Source organism: Lycorma delicatula, chromosome 8 (assembly GCF_047948215.1).
Source record: "Lycorma delicatula isolate Av1 chromosome 8, ASM4794821v1, whole genome shotgun sequence".
NCBI lineage: Eukaryota > Metazoa > Arthropoda > Insecta > Hemiptera > Fulgoridae > Lycorma > Lycorma delicatula.
The window spans coordinates 124,987,504-125,010,517 of record NC_134462.1 but is presented as its reverse complement, the minus strand read 5'-3'; the positions used below and the strand labels follow the sequence as shown (position 1 = coordinate 125,010,517).

General features: G+C 29.0%; 1 protein-coding gene across 3 annotated transcripts in view; it reads left to right on the top strand.

The window, feature by feature from the left end:
• The window catches only part of Awh (LIM/homeobox protein arrowhead), a 455,485-nt gene that overhangs the window by 161,860 nt on the left and 270,611 nt on the right, over window positions 1-23,014 (top strand). For all 3 annotated transcript variants that reach the window (XM_075372512.1, XM_075372511.1, XM_075372515.1), the window contains exon 3: window positions 16,228-16,397. The gene's annotated coding sequence lies outside the window, so the exon portion shown is untranslated. The remainder of the gene's footprint in view (window positions 1-16,227; window positions 16,398-23,014) is intronic.

The following is a 23,014-nucleotide window of genomic DNA, read 5'->3' as shown; positions in this document are numbered from 1 at the left end:
TCATCTTGTAACACAAGGTGGCAGTTTTCAATGTGTGGTTTACAGAGCAACCCTGATGCCGTTTGATCTGGAGGGTTGTCCCAGAGAAATTAATCTTATTAGATACAGTGAGTTCAGTAGTTTTACTTTACTAAAATTTTCATTGACGTTGTACAGAAAAATTTTTAAATTCAAGCTAAACAACATAAAATGGACAAAAATTGCTCAATGTCTGTCTTCCGTACAGCAACTAGATTAAAATACTTTAAAAAAATTAAGTTTACCGTCTGGAAAACTGTACTCGAAATCGATAAAGGTAAAAATAAACTTGTTTAAACAGCTGGCATTTAAATGCTGATTTGTGAAGAAAATAAATCAATTTAGGATACATAGAGCAAACCAAAAGAAAAATTGAAAGTAGAAAAAAGGGAGAATTTGTCTCATTGTAAATATAGAAAATTATAGAACGGCGTACCGCTGTATTGCTTGGATACTGATATTAATTTTGTTTATTAAAAACGTCAAAAAAAAACTTAGGTAACTTTTTATTGGTTGTACAATTTTTAGTGGATTTTTTAAATTTCTTTCATTTAAGAAAGCCAACGTAGAAAATCAAAACCTTTCTTTGAAGGTGACTTTTTAGGTGGGGAGCAAGAAAAAATAAAAATACCGATTTTTTGAGTTTTTAAAATTCTTTTCAGTTTATTTAAAAGTGTAATGATAATTTTACAATAAAATTTCATCTTAAATTACCCCAAACCTAAGAAAAAGAATCTTCGGTAATTTCTTTTATGTATAATTATATTTTCACTATATTATAATAAATAACCAATACTGGAAAGATCTTTGTTGTAATTTTTTTTTTTGTACCTATGTAGTAGTAATGTTATTCATTTTTTACTGCTATCGTGTAATTTAAATTATTATTTAAAGTTACTCATATAAAATTATTATTTAAATCTAAAATTAGACTTCAACATTAATCTTATTTTTTTAAAAATAAACAACTTATTGTGTTATGAACTTTAGAAATTATTAAATATTTTCTTTTATTATTTAAATTAGTATATCTTCTTGTTTTTGGTTTTGATTTATCAAAGGACAAAATCTAAATTTGAATTATAGAGTGTAGAATTGAAGGAATACAAGAATAGATTCCTACGATGGTGAATTTGTAGGTAGTTGTTTTGAAGGGGTGAATGGCAAGCTGTGTTTATGTTGAGATAAGGGATGTAGGTAGAAGCTAAAGGGAGGGGGGGTTTGATGTTGAATCTGCAGATGTTTGAAATCCAGCAGAGAGAAACAGAAGGATGAGGTGGTGCCTTTGATTATAAGGGCTGGTTAGAATTATGCAAACAACAACTTCCTGTAGCGTTCGAAGGATAAAGGAAAGAAGGAAAGGTTAGATGAAGGGGCGTCTGTCGCGTTTCCATGACGACCGTAAGGGGGGCGGAGCGTGATGAACCCCGCGAAATAATCAAAGGGGATGGGACAAAGTAGGGTACACAATCGCGCGGCAAATTGCACCGGCATTCCCCTACTATAAGGGTAAAACGCTCAACCTATTCCTGTTCTGTATACAGCAGTAGGCTACGCATTGTTAGAATGGATGTCGCCACTTGTTCCGACGTATTTTATCACGGATATGTCATAAATTCGATAGAATAGTCTCTTGTTATTTAACATCATCGCCTACAATATTTAACATCGGTTCCTAGTTTTAATCTTTTCACATAATCTGATTTTATAATATTAAATAATAACATGTAACGTTATTTCTTATTAATAAATAACAAATTTAACCTCTATTTACATTGTATTACGTGAATTTTTCTTTGTCGTATTATTAATTTTGTTTTTATAGCCCGATAATATCTTAATGCAACATATTTTTATACAAATATATTATTATTTTTACACGAAAATTGGTCAAGAGAAGATCGGTAAATTAGGAGGATAAATAAGAAATATAAATTCGGGATTTCCTGATATTCTTATTCACGTTTATTAGTAGTCTCTTATATCGTATTACTTTATTATAATTATTATTTTAATATCGTCTTAATCAAGATGTAAATATTTCATATTTTTTCCAAACAGCTGTTTTTTTTTTTTTTTAATTTTGTAAGCTTTTCCTTAAAATATATATAATAAAAATTAAAAATTATTTTCAAAAATTACATTAAAAAGAAATATGATCTTTTACACTAAAAGATCATGCTTCTTTCATTTTTTAATATCTACATACGGAAGACTAAATCAAATTAAAGAAAAAGAACAACAAATTTATATAATCAAAATTGTTAACCTTGTTAAAAGCTTAACTTGAAAAAAGTAAAATGTTTTTTACGTCTATTGGGCCAATTTTAAATTTTTTTAAAAGTTATGAGAATCCCTTTTTGTTGCCGACAATAATTTTGAATCACTAAATTAAAAATTTTTATTTAAATTAATTTTAAGTAAAATAATATATATATATCTTAATTAAATTCATAGAAAACTTTTGTTAATGACAGCGCAGTTAAACTGAACCCGATATATTTAATGTACCGTAGAGAATGATTTAAACACTAATACAGTATTGCGCTTTGTTGATCAGCTGATGTTATTTTATCGCCAACTTTAAAGTAATAATATTTCAAATAATTTATTACATTTCTGTCAGTAATATAAAAGTTACTATCTAAGTAATTTTTATATATTTTACAGTTATTTTGTTATTTACAGTTTTTTTTTAATCTTTTAACATCAGTTTTTAACAGTAAATTTTATTTTTACAAATTTTCTACATCACTAAAAAAGAATTTGTTTTTTTTTAAGCTAAATAAGTACTTTTCTGACAAATGTAGTAATGACTGTTTCTGTATAAGATTCAAATTTATCTAACCTTTCTTTCTTTTCTTCAACTTATTTTACAAAAGTTTGTTCAGAATTAGATTCTCTACAAGTTTTATGTTTATTACTTATTTAACAAAGTTATTGTACGGTGATCTAAATAAAGTTACTCTCGAACTTATAGCTTATGTGAGATAAGACATAAGACTTATATCCAATCAACTACAAATTTTCAGTTATAGCAAATAACAAACTAGTTTAATTACTACAAACTTTAAGTATTATAATTTATTTCACAATAAAGGAACAAATTAAAGGTAATTAAATTTTCCTTCTCGTATTAAATACGCGCAAAACTTCAGAAATATATAACAGTTTTTTGAAGTATATATCAGTTATTTTTTAATTTTGTACGTGTTTCTGTCAGGAAATAATAATAATAAATAATATTTTTTTACTTTAAAAATCCGTCTCTGACCGAGATACATATTAATTGAAAAATAATCGATAAGCAGAATTCAGTAAGTTAAAGAACACCTACTGAACATGCCAGGCTGACCCTAGAGGGGGTTCAAAGAAAGTTGTCTCTGACAGTCCGCTCGGCCGTATATGATCATTTCATCCAGTATTTACAGTTAATGTACCTTACAGAATGATTTAAACACTAATAAAATACTGTGCATTGTTGATCAGCTGTTTATTGCCAACTTTGAGATAACTTTTCAAATAATTATTGTATTTCTGTCATTAATAAAAAAATTACTAAGTATAATTTATTTATTATTTTACAATTGTTGGATAATTTCCCAGGTTTTTACCATTTTTTAACAGTAAATTATGGTTTTTACAAATTTTTCACATCACAAAAAAAGAATTTGGTTTTTGTTTCGATTAAATAAATGCTTTTCTCACAAATGTGATAATGTACTGTTTCAAAATAAAATTCGAATTTTCTTAACTTTTTTTTGTTTTATTCAACTTATCTTACGTCATTTTGTTTAGAATTAAGTTCGCCACAGTTTTATTTAAAAGTCTTATGTGTTTATTACCCTTTTAACGAAGATATTGTACGTTAAACATAAAAACAGTGTTTTTTACCTCAATTTATTGGTTTTAACCCCACTTTTTTCATAAAATAAAGCAGATACGGTTCTGGGACTTTATTATTTTATTCGATTTTTAAATCAAAAACCATAAGAAATCACTAACTCTGCCCCTTAATTAACGTCGTAAAAATTTCAGTACGACCTCTTTTTACTGGGGTAGCTGAAACCCGAGTGAAATCTTTCAATAGCCGTAACACGCTAACGAAGAATTTTAGGACATATGTTTATATGAACTTTTTCCATTATTTTCACGAGCAGAATAGATTACAAAAATCTCGTAGAACTTCGTCACACAATCTAAATATATATTACTTTTTTTTATGAATTAAATTCATTAATTCACCTCAAGAGGTTTGGAAGCTTGTGCATGAGAATGCAGGAAGGGGATTTTTTGGCATATGAAAAATGCTATCCCTGACGGAATTCGAACCGTATCACCGTATAAAAGAACGATATGCTACCACTCGGAAAAAGAGTTCCGCATATATTTTCATATAAACTTTCATTGACAATAAATTTTTTCAATGATTTTACAAGATTTATTTAGTTTTATAACTATTTTGACTGCATTATATTATTAAGAAATTTTTAATTTATTGTATTTTTAAAACTTTTTCAGTGTTCTTACTGAAAAAAGATGTTATTCAATGAAAAAAGATACGATATAATGAAATACTTATATTTCTTTTAGTATTAACAAAAGGTTTTTTTGTCCTTTATCTAGAATTTTAGTTTTTCAAAACATTATATTTTAGTTAAACATTTGCGATTGAAATGACTAGTTAAGATACCTGTTTTATGAAAGTCTATGAAATTATTCTTAAATTCGCAAAGACCACCCAAAGGTACATAGGTAGTGTTTACTTTATGGAATTTTAAAGTGTCAGTTCTTTCCTTTTTAGTCAAACATTTTATTTTCAGTACCAATTAAAAGTTCTTGAAATTAATTGTCACAAAGAGCCCTGGTTGGCATTATTTGACCCTACGTACTTTTTAACCTAAAAAAGACTGAGAAATATATGTCAAGGATTTTATACTTATATTCTTTACAGTTATGAAAATATCACATAATAAATAAGAAAAAGCCACGCTCTTTTTCAGCTTTTATCATTTTGATCCCCTTCTAGTTTTTGTTTGAAAAATTATATTTATACGCATCTAAAAGTACAGTAATTCTCTAATTTGAACTAACTCGTATTTATAATAAATAGAAAATGACTGTTAACGATTTGACTGCAATTAAAATACCTTTTCGTAACAATGTAAATTTTTTCTGTTAAATCTCCTTAATATGTTGTAAGCGGATGTTACCTATCGTTTTATTTTGTTCAGCATCTGTAATAACACTTGAAAATCTTTGAACTATTAAGTGTATTTAAAATAAAGCTGAAAACTATATCGTTGAAATTTTTTAAGATTTTTACCGGACTAAAAATTTTATAAGTTATCAAACGAGCACAAGTAAAATTTTCGTGATTGCAACCACATTTGCATCATAAAATATCCTTCATATCTCTCCAACATTTTAACCAGTATGGTTTTTAGAATATTTATTAGATTCATTTCGCTCCTGGTTCACAGTAAATAATTACATGAGTATATAATTATCTGTTTGTTACATAAAAAAATATTAAAATAAATGTAGGAAACCCTTCGTTTGGAAAAACCAAAAATAAAAGTTTAAAATTTATACATTGAAAGTAAAAAATCTGATGTGGACACCACATGACTTCCTTGTACGCCTGTTAAATTACATATACTTTTCTTTTTAAATGGAAAGTACATAAAATTTTATTTCATTAATAACTTCTAATATTTTTTCGTATGTGTTTTTATTCTTATTATTGAATTATTATGTATTGTAAACATTTTTTTTTTTATAATCAAAGGTTAATAATTATTAATAAATCAATATATTTAAATTAAAAAAAAAGAGGAGATGAAGTCGGATTTGAACCGATGTGGCTTCCTCTTGTAAGATTCAAATATTTCATTAATGAAATTTTATTTGGCTAGAACTCTGGAACCAATGAAAATAAGTACCACTATGATGTATTGCTGAAAAGCTCTCAATGAGAGCTTATTACTGCAGTTAAGAAAAAATAAAAAAATCCAAATATGTTCGATTTTGGATACTTTTGGTTCAGTCGATTACAATCAAAAGGGAAGGTTACAATCAAATAGATGTTACAACAGTCCTAATTCCAAAATTTCAACATCCTATGGCTTATCGTTTTTGAATTATGAGAGATGCATACGTACATATGTAGTACGTACATACATACGTACATACTACGTTATACGCCGTTATACTACGGCGTTATACTACGCCGAAACTAATCAAAATGGATTCAGGGATGGTCAAAATGGATATTTCCGTTGATATCTGAAAACCGAAATTTTTGCGGTACAATATTTCCTTTACTTCGTACAAGGATGTAAAAAGCATTAACAGTTAGAGCCAACAAAATGGAATCAGCTTTCCAGCTGACGCAAAACACATATATGAATAGGTCTTTATTGTGGAATACAAAATTTCGACACTATAAAACTGTGGCAGAAACCCTAAGACTGTGCAAGAAACGTCTACTACAGAATCTAAAAAAATAAGAAGGGAGAATTGTAAAAAAAATTTTAGGTTCTACATTTCAAAATATTTAGGTAAAATTGATTACAAATAATAAACTTTATACTAAAATTGAAAAACTGTCAGATCAGATAAGGAAAAGACAGATTGCATTTGACTTCCATTTATTTAAAATGAATAGGTTGATTAAACAAATTTTTCAAAGTAAAAAAACTAAAGGCAAATAGTTCACACAAGTCCAAGAAGACGTAAAAGAACTGAAGAAATTATAAGACAAAGTGAAATTTTAAAGAGAATATTAAAATATGAAAATAAAAGGTTTCTAAGAAGCGTAAAAACGCAAGAACAACAGAGCTAAACTTTCTGAAGAAAGAAGAAAAGAAACTACAGAAAGAATGAAAAGACGCTGGGTAGACAGAAAAACAGAAAAAAAAGAAACAACCGCAAATAAGTAAATGATCTAACGTGTTCCAAGGTGAACAATTGGGCGAAAACATATTACAGGAACCGGGGAAAAAAAAAATTTAAATATTTCTTTATCTGCTGTTATTGTAAACTTCACCAGGAGGTCATTAATTAGTTATAATACACTAGGGAAGTACTTGTAAGGTGGTAAGAAAGGATTTTTGAAAATTGGGCGCCAATTAAAGGATGAACCCTTTTAAAGTGGTGTCGAATTGTAAAATAAGTATCACTTTATAAATATCGAGGGTTGTTAATACACTTTAAAGGTTTATGTGAAGATTATTGTGGCTTATAGGACAATGTAAGTTCAGAATTCGGTTTAGAACTGAGCCTATATAAGTAGTCGGATTCATACTGTGTACGAGTATTGATTTGTACTGTTCTGGACCGGTAGTAGTAGTAGTATACAGTACACTTGAAGGATGTGCAGTGGAAAATGACATCGATTATCCGCTAATTATGCCGTATTATCCAGTCGATTGCAAGTCTTATCCTGTTTTATAACCCTACTGTTTCACACTTAAAAGACAGAAAAAAAACGGTACTTGAATTGTACAAATTCAAGTGTGAACATCTTTGTCTGAAGCGGTCGTCTTTTTCATCTCTACAGTTATTTCCACCTAAATATTTATACAATCGTTAGGCATCTTGTGATAGAGTTAAAAGTTTGTTACTATTACTCGAATTACAAATAAAAATATTACTATTTTTTTAAACTGATGTACCATGTATTTCATTAAGTGTCAAGACTCCCCCCGTTTGGGAGTCTAGTGAATTTCTGCCAAAAAGTCAAAATACAAGAGAGAAAAAATAAGACAAGACAAATATTTATTGAAATGGTTAAGCTTCTTATGAAAGGTGGCGAATTTTCGTTTACTATAAAAAAAACATACACCAACATGATAACCGGCAATACCGCTTTATTAAGCACTTTTTTTTATACAAAAGCTATTTTCACTATTATATATTTCTTACGTGTCGTATGTTTTTATCTTTTCTCATCACGCAAAATGAAACCTCCATTTTTATTCTTCTTCGGAAAATAAAAAAAAGTATTTTTGTAGGTGTATAAAATAAGCCAGCTATTCAATCGTTAACAGCAACATCTGTTTAGAGTAATATTTTTTTCTATTTATTATTTTGTAATTGAAACAGTCAGGTAGGTGAATTTTTGTAATACATATTTTTCAAGTTTTTTCACGACTTTTTAAATATTTTTTCTCTATTGAAGCAAAGAATTGTGTTTTAGAGAAGTTTGAGTGTAGCAAATGGTATTCATTTTCTTTATATATCAATTTTTTTCGGATTGAGGGATACTTTCATCTTTGTTTGTCGGAGGGGGTTGTATTACTTTCCATTTTATATCACTCTGTTTTTGTTGTTATTCAAGATAACGATTTTACAATGAAACTGGTTTTTTTTTCTTGTTTGTGATTCATTAATTCTTACCGTAATAAACGTAATTTAGTAATTTGTAAAATTGTCTTAATTAGTTTCCCGTAAGTAATACTAAAGATGTTCCGTCTTTCCCGTACTGCAAAAACTTTTAAATTTTTGTAACCCTTTTCTTTGTCTACTCACGAAGAAAAAGGTTTTTCGTAACATATAAATGGTCCGTACTTTCTTATTTAATTATTGCGATTTGTTTTCAATATTACTTATCATTCTTTGTCTTGCTTTAAATCCTTCTTTAAAAAAATCGATCCGTCATTATCTTTATTGTAATTTATTTTGGTCGAACGCTTTTTGCTAATGAATATTGTACTCCATGTTATATAAAAACTTCCTCAAATATTTGATACATTTAGTTAAAAGCTTTAGTAGATTTGTGTGATGCCTTTTTTTTTTTGTCTTCAGTCATTTGACTGGTTTGATGCAGCTCTCCAAGATTCCCTATCTAGTGCTAGTCGTTTCATTTCAGTATACCCTCTACATCCTACATCCCTAACAATTTGTTTTACATATTCCAAACGTGGCCTGCCTACACAATTTTTCCCTTCTACCTGTCCATCCAAAATTAAAGCGACTATTCCAGGATGCCTTAGTATGTGGCCTATAAGTCTGTCTCTTCTTTTAACTATATTTTTCCAAATGCTTCTTTCTTCATCTATTTGCCGCAATACCTCCTCATTTGTCACTTTATCCACCCATCTGATTTTTAACATTCTCCTATAGCACCGCATTTCAAAAGCTTCTAACCTTTTCTTCTCAGATACTCCGATTGTCCAAGTTTCACTTCCATATAAAGCGACACTCCAAACATACACTTTCAAAAATCTTTTCCTGACATTTAAATTAATTTTTGATGTAAACAACTTATATTTCTTACTGAAGGCTCGTTTAGCTTGTGCTATTCGGCATTTTATATCGCTCCTGCTTCGTCCATCTTTAGTAATTCTACTTCCCAAATAACAAAATTCTTCTACCTCCATAATCTTTTCTCCTCCTATTTTCACATTCAGTGGTCCATCTTTGTTATTTCTACTACATTTCATTACTTTTGTTTTGTTCTTGTTTATTTTCATGCGATAGTTCTTGCGTAGGACTTCATCTATGCCGTTCATTGTTTCTTCTAAATCCTTTTTATTCTCGGCTAGAATTACTATATCATCAGCAAATCGTAGCATCTTTATCTTTTCACCTTGTACTGTTACTCCGAATCTAAATTGTTCTTTAACATCATTAACTGCTAGTTCCATGTGTGATGCCTATTCAAATATTATTCTTCTTTTAAGTGACCGCTGTATTTATACGCTTCATTACCTATATCTTTGTGTTTTTATTGAAAAAAAAGAAAATATTTTCATTAATATTTGCAAGAATCATTCGAGTTAGTAAAACAGCAAGTGTTTATATATAAAGTTTACATTGAATAAGTTTGACACAACATATGGTATTGACATATCTTATGTAGTCAAAATTATAACATATGTGTTTATGAAGTGACGTAGATGTAACTTGTTTACGTATATTTATTTTCATTCGGTAATTTATTTTCAGTTTATTTTTACATCCATTCAGTTTATTTTACTTAATGATAAGAATTTAAACTTACAGAATTCTTACTGTCGAATAACATGTTAAAAATCAAGTTTTTTTTATAACATGATCTCGATTAGGAAATATGAATAAGCTGTAAGGAGTCTACCCTTGATAGAATAAAAAAAAAAATTTTTTTTAGTGAATTTTATTCAATGGAATTTGTTCTTTTTAACCGTGTAATTATTTTTTTCTCCGTTGATCACAGAAATTTAAATAAAATAAAATATAAACCTCTTTTCATGGCAATATTTTGTATTTTCTCTGTGTAAAATACGAAATTCAAATAGCCTGTATCTCACGGAATGAAAAACGATAGAAATATGAATATTTCGCCATTTTAATTCTAATTAGTTCACATTTCATCCTACAGGTTACGCCACTTTCATTCATCTCATTCTCTGAAGCAATACCTAATAGTGGTCCCAGAGGTTAAACAAAGTAATAGGTTACGCCACTTGGAAGTTCATAGAACATTGCTAAAATCATGCGGTAAGACGGCCTATGTGGCTCGAGTGGTAGCTTCTCGACCTTTCATCCGGAGGTCCTTGGTTCGAATCCCGGTCAGGCATGGCATTTTCACACGCTACAAAAATTGTCATTCACATCATCCTCTGAAGCGATATCTAACGATGCTCCTGGAGGTTAAGAAAAAATTATGCGATACAATCGGCAGGTACTATGATATATTGCAATCTTTAATCTCTGTTTTCTGAAAACTTTAATTTTTCTGTTTCGTCAAAACTAAAACAATCATAACTGTAGTTGTAATTGAGATAACTGCATGAATTGATTTTACATTGTACAGACATGTACATTTTACATTTTACATTTGTCTAGATGCATGGGTATCCTCTTGTATATATAATTATGAGAGAAGGGTGAAATTAAAATGGGGATAATTGATGGTTTAAAAAATTATAAATTTGTAACAAAGATTCTACAAGATGTAGTTTTTTCGTACATACACAAGGCACTGGACACTTATTTTCGCTTTATTTTAGTGTTTTTCTATGTTATTACCTTTAGTATCAAATGAGATAAATTTATTCTTATCAGGAAAGTTTTTTCACCCCAACGCCTATTTTAGAGTTTGTAATGAATGTAATTATCTGAAAATTTATAAAACTACTATTCACTCAAAGCTAAATAAATTGACCAAGTATAAACTTCCTATTTCCAGTACTAAATAAAAAATCTTTTTGGATAGTCTCCCCCATAATCGTTATGTAAAAAGATATTTATTCGTTATATATGGCTTTAATCTATAAGTTACATCCATTTTTATGTTTGTTTATTCAACTCACTTTTAGCTATGAATTAGTAACATAATTACATAACCGTAGTTTTTATGTGTGTGTTAAAAGTGAAAAAAAAGAAAGGGCCCTTTTCGGTAATCGGGCACACCTTTTTTCCTTTTTTTCTCAAAAATAACAATAAAAACGCGCATTTTTACTTTTATGTAACAATAACCAAATAAACTAATAAACAAATAACATTTTTACCGAAAAAGGACCAATTTTCCATATTAACATCAATCTTGGATTAGTCTTCTATATTTTTGTATTTCTACTCGTCGATTCTATTCAAACATGGGTTTTCCAAACGTAACTGAGTGAGGTCCAATATGTGCATTATTGCTTACAATTATAAATATAATCTAACCAAAGCCTACGCTCGCTTCGCTCGCTATCCTTGACTAGCGAGCGAAGGTTAACGAGTGAAGCAAGCATAGGTTAAGTTTGATTAGATTGAGGCACGGGGACTCTCGCACCCCCGAACGAAAAAGACCGAGTCCCGGCGGGGATGTCCCAACCGGGGTGTCCCCGTTAGAGGCATTGGCATAAAGATGGAGTCCCGGCTCCCGGAGTGGGGTCCCAGGGACGGCATAGCCGGGCCTGGTGGATCCTACTCTGGGGGTTTGGGGCAGGCGCAAAGTGAGATCCGACCGGGGGGCCGAGACGTGGAGGCCCATTAGAGTAAAGGACACTCCCCTGGGCTGTGTAATACTTAACTGCAGGATCAGGGCCGGAAGAGAAGAAAAAAATGTTTGGTTAAATTATGTTTATTATTTATACAAAAAGTAGTATCCGCTTACCGTAAAAGGTCCAAAAGATATTCAAAATATATGATATACTTACTGCCTAATAACTAATCTTTTCGCATTATCTTGTTTGTCAAATATTTGACAATTTTTGGTCGATTGTTCTTCATGGTGATTAGTTATCTTAGTCAGAAATCGATTTTTAAAAAAATAAAAAACCTGCTAATTTTTGTTATGCCGAGTAAGAAAATATGAATAATGGAAAAAGAATCATTATTATGACACGATTGAAATGATATTTGTAATTAAAAATTTGATGAATAGAAAATAATTAGTCGGCGCATAGATTTATGTGTGTGTGAATAGTTGCAATGTGTGTTATAACGCGTTCGTTACACTAATTTTTCCTTTCCTCAGTTATTTAAAAAAATTATTTTGCTCAAATTTCACCACGGTGATGAGATAATATTTTAAAAGAATTATCTGTACATTAATTCTTTTAATTTCTGAACAGACTTACTAATTCACCTTACAAAATTTGTTTATGTATATACAAAGTCTATCACGAAGTTCTCCCGGGACCCTTTCATAATCAATTCTACTCGTGAAAATAATAGAAAAAGTTCATGCAAACATATGTTCTAAAATGCTTCGTTTGCGAGTTACGGCTAGTGAAAGATTTCGCTCGGGTTTCAGCTACCCCAGAAAATGATCGTACTAAACTTTTTACGAGGTTAATTATGGGGCACAGTGTTAGTGATTTCTTAAGGTTTTTGATTTAAAAACCGAATAAAATAATAAGGTCCGAGAACCATATCTGTTTTATTTTTTGAAAAATCTAGGTTAAAACCAATACTGAGGTAAAAACCCCCGTTTTTTATGTTTAACGTACAATAACATCGTTAAAAGGGTAATAAACACATAAGACTTTTAAATAAAACTTGTGGAGAACTTAATTCTAAACAAAATGACGTAAGATAAGTTGAATAAAAGAAAGAAAAGTTAGGAAAATTCGAATTTTATTCAGAAAGAGTACATTATCACATTTATGAGAAAAGTATAATTTAATGAAAATAGAAACCAAATTCTTTTTTGGTGATGTGAAAAATTTGTAAAGCCAAAAATTTACCGTTAAAAATTGCTGTTAAAAAATTTTAAAAATTGGAAATTATCCTACAATTGTAAAATAATAAATAAATAATATATACTTAGTAATTTTTTTATTAATGACATAAATACAATAGATTATTTGAAAAGTTATTGTTTCAAAGTTGGCAATAAAATTACAACAGCTGATCAACATGCGCAATACTGTATTAGTGTTTAAATCATTCTGTTAGGTACATTAAGTGTAAATACAGGACGAAATAGTCATATACGGCCGAGCGGACTGTCAGAGACATCTTTCTTTGAACCCCCTCTAGGGTCAGCCTGGCATGATGTAGGTGTTCTTTAACTTACTGAATTCTACTATTCTATTATTTTTCAATTAATATGTATCTCGGTCAGAAACGGATTTTTAAAGTAAAAAAAATATATTATTTATTATTATTATCTCCTGAGAGAAAAATTCGTACATACTTTAAAAATAACTGATAAGTAGAATTCTGTAAGTCGAAGAACGCTCAAATTTGGGAAAGTAAAGATAAAATATTAGTTACATGAGACAGTTATATATTTCTGAATTTTTGTGCGTATTTAATACGAGAAGGAAAATTTAACCAGCTTTGATTTGTTTCGTTATTGTGAAGTAAATTGTAGAAATTATGTTTTATTAATTGCTATAACTGAAAATTTGTAGTCGAATGGACATAAGGCTTATGTGTTATGTCACATAAGATATACGTTCGTTAGTGACTTTAAATCACTCCGAAAATCGGCTAGGTCACCCATAACAATAATAAATACCATATCAGGTCTCCGTAGAAAGTAAAGAGGGGAGTTATCCTCTTTGACCTTTATGTTGAGCCAAATTTTACATGTTAAAATTCCAAGTCTATACAAAATAAAGAAGATATTATGCCCTATAAGTGGTCGTTTCATTCTGTTCGCCATATGGACTAGTTATATAATGGTCATCATTACTTTCAGAGAAAGAAGATTTGTCCAGAATCACTTATATCAGATGATTTTCACGTATTATAACAGTGAGAAACATCGATCCCAGTTGGGTAAAAGTTAATTAATTAATATGGACAGAATAATGTACTATACCTCTTTCTCTCAACAAAGAATGAATTATATTATTGCCTCTATTAAATATTGAAGGGCTGATTTAATGTGTGTGTGAGCGCGTGCGGGTGTATGCATGTGTGTGAATATACGAATATATATATATATATATAATGTGTGTATATACAAAACTTGTGCGGCAATGTAATGAAATGTGTCGGTTTTCAACATGCAGCAAGAGCTAGCCGTAAAGATTGGTGGGGGAAATGTGTTCTATGAAATCGCTTAGTCATGAAATTTGTCTTCAATCATACGGTAAACAACATGGACAAATGGTGAACTTGCTGTGAATGCATTTTTGTATCCAAATCAGTTACCAAAGTGCTAAGAAGATTTCGGCAAGAATTTAATGTTAGTAAATGCGGAAGAATTTCTTCATTAACAGGTATTTTGAAGTTTGATGAAAAGTGAAACAACATGGTTAATGTTTCTCAATAATTTGTTGCTAGCACTCAAACATCAAGACATCAAGAGAATGTTTAGAAAGTTAGGACAGCAATTATTCAAAACAACAGTTATTGGAGATAACAACCAGCGCCTCACGGCCAATTGAGATGATATTATGACATGTAAATTATGTAGTCTTGCACAGACTCCGACTCTGACCGACCATTCCTGAGACGTGTGGTTAATTGAACCTCAACCACAAAAAAAAATAAACCACAAAGTACACTAGCATCCACTATCTAGTATTTAAATCCTACAAAAAGTAACTAACCTAGGATTTGAACCTCAGAACCTTCAACTTTGGAATTCAGCTCTTAAACGACTAATTTGCTACGACAAGTTAACCACTAGACTAATTCGGTGGGCTGATACATACATTTAAAAATAAATGTTCATGTTACAGTTTTCATCTCATTCTACTATTATTAACTTATTTTTAGTAGTTATGTTGCTTAATAATTGTAAATTCGTTTTTATAAAGAATACATTTACAAATAGTAGTAGTTTGTTAATTTTAAATTTATTTTTTCTTAAATTACATGATATAAATTTCAAAAATATTTAACTTGTAATTTTTTTATGAAATTAAAATGTTTCCTTATATTACATAATATTTCCAGTTTCTTATAATTTAATTTTTTTAATTAAGCTTTATAAGTGCGGTTTACAACGCATTTTCTGCCAACAACCGACTTATATAGAAAAAAAAAAAACATTTTTGATATAAGAGTCTTTTGATCTCATTCTTTTGCGGGTAAAAATTTAGTATACGTTGCTTTTTACTTCCTTGTACGAAGTAAAGGAAAACATTTAAAAAAAATTGGATTTTGGACTTTTTCTTAACTGCAGTAATAAGCCTTCATTCAGATATATTCAACAATAAATCAAAAGTGGTACTTATTATCATTGGTTCCAGAGTTATAGCTAAATAAAATGTTCATTAATGAAATATTTGGATCTTACAAGGTAAAGACACATCGGTTCGAATCAGGCTTCTCCTTTTTTTTTAATTTTTTTTAAATTTATATATATTGATTTATTAATAATTTATTAACCTCTGATTGTAAAAAAGTTTTACAATAAATAATAATACAATAATAACAATAAAAAAAATATATATGAAAAAATATCATAAGTTATTAAAGAAATAAAATTTTATGTACTTTTCATTTAAAAGCGTGTGTATATGTAATTTAATAGGCGTACAAGTAAGTCATGTGGTGTCCACCTCAGATTTTTTTTAATAATCACTGTTGGGGAAATTTTTGCTGAATATTATGAATTGAATTCTTTTAGAATTCTATAATTTTATAATTATTAGAATATTTAATGATTTTCTTTTTTTTTTACTTTTGTAATTTTCATTGTTACTTGAAAAAAATTGAATGTAAGAAATAATAACAATTCATTATTTACAAAATGTTTTAACGTAACATATAAGTTAGAAAAAAAAACGTATTTTTATTGACTTTTAATTTTGATCAATCTTTTAGTTTCAGATTTTATGAGAACAATCAGGTAGCCACAGAAATTTACCTGTTAAAACTGCTGGTTTATCAGATATTTGTTGTGACAATTATTTGGTTTAAGACCACGGCGTTTTACAAGAATGAGTTCTAGGATATGAGACAATAAGTTGATCACTTCTCCTTCAGTGAAAAAGGTTAGTTTATATGTGAAGTAATATAAATACTTTTGATGTCCCTAATATTTTGCTATTATGTTATAATATAAATAATAATTTTATTTATTACAATCGTTTACGAATAGTTCTCGTAACCTGGATTCCAGTTTCTTGCATAATTAGTAATGTTTTACCTTGCAGCCTTTTTAAATTAAGTTGTAAAGTTGTAGGTGTACAAAGTAAGGAAAATACAACAGTAGGCTATGGCAAGAAAGGTGAGAGAATTCAAAAACAACCCTTCCAGTATAAAATAGGTTTATAGATTCTGGAAATAACTGAAAAAAATCCTTAAAAATAATTGTGCGGATTGTAACACGAATTGTACCGACAACTGGAAAACCGAAATGTAATACAGCACAACCTTTTTAAAGGCGTCAGGTCTTTGTGCAAGTGGTAAATTTTTATAATTAGCTTACTATAAAAGTGGAAGTGGAAAACAAATTAATTTCATAGTTAAATTAGGGTTAAAAAACTGGCAAATTCCGTTTAGATGAAATTCTTTGAATTTCATATACAATAATTTATTAATAGACGATGATAATTTATTTTTTTTAAAGTAATCATAGTAAAAAATTATTTCGTAGTAAAATAACTGGAGCAAGAGAAATTATGTTGCTATAATGCTATAATATTTTGAGCTTGATCTGCTAAATAAATTTACGTGAGTTATATGTAACTAATAATTTTTATTACGTTATTAAAAAAAAAAACATATTTTACTACATCGTAAAAAAAAGATTTATTTAAAATTAAATCTTTTTTTTTACGGCGAATGATTTTTTATTACAGAATGTTAACTGTTGTTATTAAACTGTTTAGTACTGTTTTCAAGGCAATAAGTACTACATTTATGATATTTTATTGTGAAAAGAAATTTTCCCGTTTCTTAATATAGCAAGTCAGCAGAGGTTCAAAATGGCCTTAACCTCGAAAAAATGTATTACAGAAAATAAATTATTGGAATGGGTTCCGAAAAGTATGTAGAATAAAAGTGTGCCCTAGCGGACGTGACCGATTAACTATTTAATTTGTTAATTAATAAATTAAGGAAAACCTATTTAGTTTTTGAAAATAGCGGCTTTATATTTAATTGCATATAAAAATAAAAAGCACTGATAGATAACTGAGGAAATTTCGCATAAAACGTACCTCTCGGGTACTTTTCTTTACGGGAAAAATGAAGGTGCTAGCGAATTTTACAATATACACCAAAATAGTACTATGTTGAATAGCTTGGAAACTGGATAGTTTCTCGTATACAGTAAGACAAAATGGATAAATTAATAATATATCCATAATTTCTTAATTTTGTTCGTAGGAAAAGGTTTTTGGAGCTTTTTCTTTCAAAATTTTGTTAGTTTCCTACTGGTATTTATCTATTCATAAGATTAAAATAAACAAAAATTGCAAAAAACTAGATATTTTTTTCATAATACCACGTCTTTTTCGTGTCATAAAACCAAATTATGTGTAATCAATCAAATCTAAGTTTAAATATTGATAAATGACGTATTCTTATATAAATCTACGAAGTCTCATAAAAAAATTTGTTTTCATTCATTTTTTTTTTATAACGATCTGTTTATAACGCCATTTTCATGTGTTTACTTCATAAAACTCAATGAAAAATTAAAGTTTTTGAAATCTCTACCATCTTAAAGTACATGCTTTATCTTAGAAATAACAATTAAAGTATTTTTTGTATTTGAAAAACGGAATTAACATTGATCGGTTTTGTGCGTTAGCCAAGTTACCAAAATACGCTTTTCTAAAAAATGCAATTTTTAAGTGTCGATAAACAAATAATTAAATAAGATATAAAAATACACTTAAGGAATGAATAGGTATTAAACTCAAAAACAGAATAATATGTGGACTTTTTAATTTTTGGCAATTTTTTTATTGCTGTAGGTGTTTTATAAACGTTTTCTTAACTTTCACAGTAGATCCGGATTAACGAGCGATCAGAAATTAAAAATACTTCAAAAATTTGACTGATTTTTGCCTTGAGTCTTCTGAATCCAGATATTTTTGATTTTTTTAATTATTTCTAATAGGAACAGAGTTATGGAAGTTTATTTATTGCCTGCCGTCGAGTTTACGCTAACTGTGTACGACAGTTTCAGCGCAATTCTGGTGGTTATTGCAAAATTTGAAAAACTACCCGGGAGATATTTTTATGCAAAGTTTCCTCAGCTATTTATTGCTGCTTTTGATTTTTACATGCGATTCAAAATAACGCCGATATTGGGGAAAAACTAAAAAATTTTTCTTAATTCGTTAACGCACAAACTAAGTAATTATTCGCGCTCACGTCCACTAGGGTACACTGTTATTCTATATATTTTTCCGAAAACATTCAATAACTTATTTTCTGAACTCTATCTTTTTCGATGTTAAGATGTCTATTGATTCAGCTAATAAAATTACCCAAGCTATTTTTATTACTTTTATACTGATAATTCTTTAAAATATTTACAATTAGGATTTGATTTTACCCTGAACATAATAATTTTTTTTTAATATTTATTTATTCTTGAAATTATGAAAAATATCTTATTATATATTTCTTAATCTCGTCTATTGCATTTACAGATATGAAAGGTTCAGAGCGTGAATATTTTAAACTTTTTATAAATTCTATGCAAATTTGTTTATTATGTAACTGTATTACTTAAATTAAAGGGAAAGGAGATTCATCCCTTTAAGATTCTGATCTCTCAAATCTATTCATGGGAGAGAGAACACGTTTCATTTCATTGGTTAAAAGCTAATATTGTACAGTAAACGAACACTATGCGTAACGCTGGATGTTGCCGTGTGCGAATTAATAAAATAAATTACAAATGTATAGGACAGTAGTCAAATGTTACATATCTCGTGAATAAGAAAAAGAAATTCTATTGTAAATAAGTAACAAGTGCTTTGAAGTGGCGAACTGATCACGTGTCTATGACACGTGTGTTGGCCCAGCGGGCATCCTGTACACGCGTATTCTATTACTTCCGTTTAACTTCCTTCGCGCCCCCTGGTGTGTTCGTTCTAACTACAATATCCCTCTTCATGATTATCTGCGGTCTATAATTCTATTGTAAATTTTCAATGCACCGTATCTGCTGACAAAAAGGTCAAGCAAATCTTAAATCTTAAATCTACTGTTGTTTTTTACGTATGACTGATAATATTGCAGTATGTTTTCGCTGCCCCAATCGTTTTACTATATCATATTATAGGTGAAAATTATGTGTGTCAAAAACCGACTCAAAGTTTTGAGATCGTATCAAATTTATTAAAATTGTATTTATAAATACGGAAATTATTTGACTGTATATCTCACTTAGTCGAATTAATAGAGGTTTGAACCTCGGAAAAATTTACTACAGCAAATAATTTATTTGAACGGGTTCTGAAATATATGTAGAATAAAAGTGAGTCCTAGCGGACATGAGTGATTATTTAATTTAATTAAAAAATTAAGGAAAATCGTTCAGTTTTTTTTCAATAGCGACTTTATTTTTAATTGTATGTAAAAATAAAAAGCACCAATATACCAATATATAGCTGAGGACATTTCACGTAATAAATTTATCGAGTACTTTTTTCTTCGAGCAAAACTAAGGGCGCTAGCGAATTTTACGATAAGGATAAAAATCTTGCTTTATTGTAGCTTAATTCAAAGGCAATAAATAAACTTCCATAACTGTGTTCCCGTTGAGAGATAATTAAAAAATTAAAATAGATACGGTATTCATTAGATCCAAGGCTATAGTTTTCATTTCTGATCGGCCATTAATCCTGATTTAATGTAAAAATTTTCAAGTTGTTGATAAAATGCATATAAAAGTGAAGTGCAAAAAATGAAAAAAAATCAATACAGCATTCTGTTCTTGAGCTTACTAGCTACTCGTTACATAAGGATATTTCTATACCTTATTTCAAAATCGTATTTTTTAGAAAAAGTGTGTACCTTGGAATATTTGGAATACTTTAATTTTTTTTTGTAAAATATGTACTTTAAGATGGCGGATTCAAAAAATTTGTTTTTCAATGAGTTTTAGGAAGTAAATGTTACTATACTTCGTAAACACATGAAAATGACGCGATAAACAGATCGTTATAAAAAAATTAATGAAAACAGGTATTTTTTATGCAACTTCGTAGATTTAAGTAAAAATATGTCATTTATCAATATTTACCCTAAGATGTGTTGTTTTTGCGAAATTTTACAAGTTTTGCTGTTTGTAAAAAAAATCTACATGTCTACAAATCTACATCTACTCTCACGAAAGTTTTCGCTAGCTTTAACTCTATAATAAAGCGTTTTTGGACATATGTTTATATGGACCTTTTTCATTATTTCAAGCTCTAAAATTAGTTTCCAGATTATTTTCCTTTCCTTTTTAATCAGCTTCATATATATATAGTCGTAGTAAGGTAAATAATCTGGAAACTAAGCTTGAAATAAGGAAAAAGGTTCATATAAACATATATCCGAAAACGCTTTATTATCGAGTTACGGCTAACGAAATAGTTTGTGTGGATTTCAGTTGCCCCGGTGAAATTTCAGTATGTTAATTGGTAAACGTGATGGTTTTTTGTGTTTTTTGGCCTGAAAAATCGAATAAAACAAGTTCCGAGACTGTATTTCCCGTAGTTTTCATGATATCGAACGAAAAGAGAAAGTTAACAAAAAAATCTTGACTTTATAAAAATTAAAAAGCTGTTTTAGTACAATGAGTTTAAAAAATTAAAATATGTTTAAATTTCTTTAAAAAAATACTCATTGTGGTTTATACTATAATAATTTATTAAACGACTGCCCAAAAAGGAGTGTAATATATTTAAGGTGTGTGTAAGTTTGTTTGTTCCACCGTAACTACTCAACGGCTGAACCGATTTAGATATACGACCCCGCATTGGAATCCTTATGTTATCGGGAGTGAGATAAATTTTAAAAAAAAATTTACTTTTTACAAATACTGTATAAAAAATTGACACCCGCACGCTGTTTAATTATCCCATGTTATTAATTATCCTGTATTAAAAGCAATTTTTATCAGCAATTTTTTTTTTTTTTTGGCAGTCATGTTTTTAATATTTATCTCTTTTTCAGTTTTAAAATTTTACAATCATTTTATTCAAATATATTAAAACATTTCGTAGGTATAATAAATAGGTGTTTCTGTAGGTAATATATACAGTTTTACTTGTACTAATTCAAACAATTTCAGAACTATTATAGGCTGCTTAACACGAAAGTCACAAGTCACACCCGGAAATAAAATTGGCATTCTAAAGATTAACCAAACATCCCGTGTCAGTGTTACTAGGAAAAGAGTGGATTGAATGGACTCTCGATACCTTCTTCACCGAATCGAATACTGAGTACTAAACAGTTAACTGCATATCAGCATGCTAAACCCATCCAAATGCAGTTAATATTCACGTGACACATTCACTTTGTTCATTACAATGATTGACGTTATAATGAGCGTCATTTTAAACTAACTACAATTAATTTTTTTTTTTTTTTTTTTTTTTTTTTTTGTTTTTTAAAGTATATATTTATCTATGTGTAGCCTAGCAACTGACGCTTTAATACTTTTTTATATGTAGCTAAAATTCGTTTGAAAGAAGTCTCCTTTTGTTCATTTCGCTGCTAGAAAATGATAAAAGTGACCCAGCTCTTTTTCTCCTCGTACACGAAAATGAAAATATTATCTTCCTTCTATAGTAATTTATTTCTAATAAAGAATAAAAAGTGTCAAGGAAATTTTGTGTTCAGTAATATACTCGAATTTCAACCGGTTTTTGTACAGGTATTTATGGAAATATTTGGATTACAACATTGTAAAAAAATACATGTAAATATTTATAATGCCCATATTGTATTATTCATTTATATTACATTCGGATAATTCAAAGCTCGGATGATCTATGGATAAACATAATGAAACTCTGAACAACAATTACATAACGAAATATTAAAAAAAAAAATAAGATGGGAACCGACATCAAGACCATCTAATGTGATGCACATATATAGAATTATAAGATTTCCACTTTCCCTACAGAAGCTGTATGTTATACATAATTTATATTGAGTCTGAAAGGTTTAAGACGAGATATCTCGATTTTTGATGATTTTATTAACGGTTCATCTTGTGCAGAAATTCTCATTCTTGCCCTACAGAAGACCATATAACTTCATCTAACGTGATGCCTACATGTAGAATATCAGGATTCTCATTGTCTCTACCTACCTGCCGAACGGCGAAAGTTTTTTATTGTCAATTTGTATAGACAATAAAGTCAAATTACTGGCTTTATTGAATTTACAATTAATATTGTATAACGATATCTAATGTAATGTTTAAAAATACAGATTATTCTATTGAATTCTAAGGCAAAGAATATGTGATATTTCACTTCGTCTTACTTATTTATCTTTCGAAATATATTTATTTATGTTTTTTGAGGGGTTTTAAATAATATTTTGTACTTAACACAGGTCAATAGGACTCTTCAACCTGCCTGTTAAAAACAGAATATGAATAATTAAAAATTATTCATGGCAGTTCACTCGAAAACGTGTC